Raw genomic sequence first — 3,799 nt, 5'->3', positions numbered from 1 at the left:
GTGCATACAGAAGCAGTAAAGCATGCTACATAATGATAAAGGATTACTAGCTTGTGCAGTCTGAAGCAAAATAAGTGCTATTGTATTAATGTACACTTAAAATTATGTAATTTAAAACCAAAACAACACACGTATACATTAGGAAACTACACAATACAAAAAAATACATATTGCATATATATATATTATAATGTATTCAATCATTTTCAGACTTTTTCTGCACGTGTCTTCCAAACCGATTGAACTATTGATAATCAATCGGTTTGGGCTTCCGATTAATCAATTGTAATTTTCTGTCCGTTGCCCGACACTACATAAAATCTACTCGTCCGACAGACTCGTTGACAATAAAAATCACTCGTCCGTCAGCAAAATCTGCTCCTCAGGACGAGCGGACGAGTGCTTTTGCCGAGCCTGAAGATACTTGCATGCATGTACATGTATAAAAATAATTAATAAACTAGTACATCACAATTGCAATTGTAATCCAGAAGTGAAAATTGTGTAAAAAGGTGTTGTAAAAACCATTGATAACAGACCAAATTTTTTAAATAAAATTAAAAAAAATGCAGAAAATTGTTATTTTTAGCCTTAAAATTGACCCTCACAGAAAGGATTTTTTCTCCTAAAACATGTCTTAAATTAAACATCTCTTTCATGCTAACCAAAATACTCGGTTAGAATTCAGCATACGTTCAACATTATTTTTTTGCAAACTTCGCATGTGTTGAAGGTTTTGTTGGAGCAGTTTACAGACTGACCAAACTGAAATCTCAAACCAAATACAAATCTTATATTATGAAAAATATGCAGCCTTGCACTGTTCACTTCAAAATGACAAATACCAATTTTAGTGAATTTTTTATTTTATTTTTTTATGCAAATTTATACATTGTATAAAAATTCATGGCCAGGCCTGGTTACTGTGGTCTGCTACATTATATGGAGAGGTTTTTAATTTTAAGTTCAATAATAAAAACATGAATGTCTAAAAAAAATGATACGATGAACAAAACGACATGTCAGGTTACCGTGTATTCCCTGAAACTCTGAAAGGTATATTTTGATCAATTTTCCTCTCAACCAAGTAACAAAGGGAAGTAATTTTGAAAATGAAAAGTCCCATAATTCCACGTTTTCTTTAATAAAGTTGCATTTTGTGTTGAATATGGTACTTTGCGTCTCTGTGCATGTAACTAAGTGCAACGTGCATCATACATGTACTATGTACTATCATATTAGACCTTGATATTATATAATGTCATAGTTAGCATAACGTCTATGACATCATAAATACTCACTCTGGTATCATAATCACTGTAATCACTGACACCGGATAAAGCTAGTACTGAAGCGGGCATGGAAGCTGGACGTAGTCAAATCATGTCAATTTTTAGCTCACCGGGTCCAAAGGACCAAGGTGAGCTTATGCCATACCGTGGCGTCTGTCGTCCGTCCAAACGTCCGTCCCTCCCTCCGTCCGTCGTCTGTCCGTCAACAATTTCTTTAAACGACTTCTTCTTAACCACTGATTGGAACTTAACTAAATTTGACTGAAAGCATCCCTAGGTGGTGGGGATTCAAAATTGTACAAATGGTGGTGCTGACCCCCCAGGGGGCTGAGGGGCGGGGCAAAAAGGGGGCAATTTGGCTACATTGCTTTAAGCGACATCTCCTCTGGAACTAAGAGATGGATATCAACCATATTTAATTGGAAGCATCCCTAGGTGGTGTGGATTCAAAATTGTACAAATAGTTGGGCTGAGGGCGGGGCCAAAAGGGGGCATTTTGGCTATATTACTACAAACTACTTCTTCTGTAGAACTATGCATTGGATTATCAATCATATTTAACCAAAAGCATTCATGGCAGGCAGGGATTCAAAATTGTACAAATGGTGTGGTTGACCCCCATGGGGGCTGAGAGGCGGGGCCAAAAAGGGGCAATTTGGCTATATTGCTCTTAACGACCTCTTCCGTAGAACTATACCATGGATATTGATCATATTTGGTCGGAAGCATTCATGGGAGGCAAGGAGTCAAAATTGTACAAATGGTGGGGCTGACCCCCCGGGCTAAGGGGTAGGGCCGGAAAAAAAATATTACTTGGAAATGGTTGAGATCCCCACCATATAACCATATATACAATTGCTGAGTATAAAGAGAGGAACGCCCATTTGCTTCCAGGATGGGCCTAGGGTCTGGGCCCACCCTTGGAGACTTAACCCCTGGGTCATAACTTTGAAACAGTTAAGATCCCCACCCCAAAACTATATATACAAATGCTGGGCAAAAAGAGACAAATGCAGTCATGATATTAGAATTGATCCTGGGGTCTGGCCACAACCCAAGGGACCTAGGGTTGTGGCCAAAGTATGGCATAAGCTCACCTTGGTCCTTTGGACCCGGTGAGCTAAAAATTCAAAGTTATGACCCAGGTGAGCTAAAAATTCAAAGTTATGACCCAGGCTTCCTGGAAGCAAATGTGCATTTCTCTGGTGATTACTTAGATATCCAGGTGAGCGATACAGGCCCTCTGGGCCTCTTGTTTTATATTTCTTGTATTTTCTGGTAGTGTAGAGACAAATAAAGGAGCATGACAGTCAAGCATAGACATAATTCATATCAGGAGGCATGTAATTGTTTTGGTGTAGTTGCAAATTATTTACAAAAACAGTCTGCCTAGTACCGCTAAATCTTCATTCGCAACAGCATATGACTTGATATTTGCCAGTAGATTAAATACATTATATGCTAAGATGATTTCTTGTAGTTATATAGTCATGATAATACATGGAGTCGCTCTATATTATGCTTCTTTCTTTAGATATTGGTATAACTAATATTGGTGAAGTGTAAGGCGAATAACAATACATTGTACGGCGAATAGCAATGTTTTAAATAACTGGTGTACGGCGAATAGTTCATATAGTATACAGTATTTAAGTGAACACCTTGCCTAAATGTGATACATTTTGTTAAGGATCCCCGTCCCTCCGCCTAAAATGTAATGAGGCATTGATTTTTTTTCTACGGCATCGCTATTGCATGACCAAATAATTTCTGAACAATTACCCATACGTTGCGTTAGTTTCTTCAGATGTTTTGGGATATTTTTTAATGAGATTTCCCAAAAAAAATTGAGCTAGCTAGTACAAATGCTCGCTCTAAACATTGTTATGTTAGTATAGCTATTCGCCGTACTGTTAACATACTAGCTGCCGTACACTTGAAAATGTATCAACGACTATTCGCCGTACACAGACGAAGAACCATTTAAGTCAATTACATTGTAATGACAACATTTAAACATATGACCATTATATGTTTATCCCGGTATCATCTACATATGCCAGTAACGTCCGTTTCATCATTGTATATGTCATACTTTAATAGTTCTCATCTTCTTTCTTTTTAAATGATTTTGTACTGGTGCTTTGAAGTCATTTCTTACCAATATCTTCAGATCGCATGAAATAGTTTACAAATCATCTGCATCACATACATCATTGTTTATTGTATAACTGTTGTGCTCCTTTACTTGTCTCTACGTACTAGAAAATACCAGAAATATCGGAAAACATCCTGTGGCTTGTCTGCGCCTAGCGTCCATGCCCGCTTCGGTACTAGCTATATCCGGTGTCAGTCCTACACAGTGATAATGAACAACAGAAATCCTATCCAAACTTCAGCTTATATTTGTTTTTAGCAACAGACACTAATTCTCAAATAGATAAACAGTGACATAACATCTAAGATTTCAAAATGTCATGTATATGACATCACAGTCATCTGTTTCC

Source organism: Mizuhopecten yessoensis, unplaced genomic scaffold (assembly GCF_002113885.1).
Source record: "Mizuhopecten yessoensis strain PY_sf001 unplaced genomic scaffold, ASM211388v2 scaffold11001, whole genome shotgun sequence".
Classification (NCBI taxonomy): domain Eukaryota; kingdom Metazoa; phylum Mollusca; class Bivalvia; order Pectinida; family Pectinidae; genus Mizuhopecten; species Mizuhopecten yessoensis.
Note: the sequence above shows the minus strand (reverse complement) of the source record.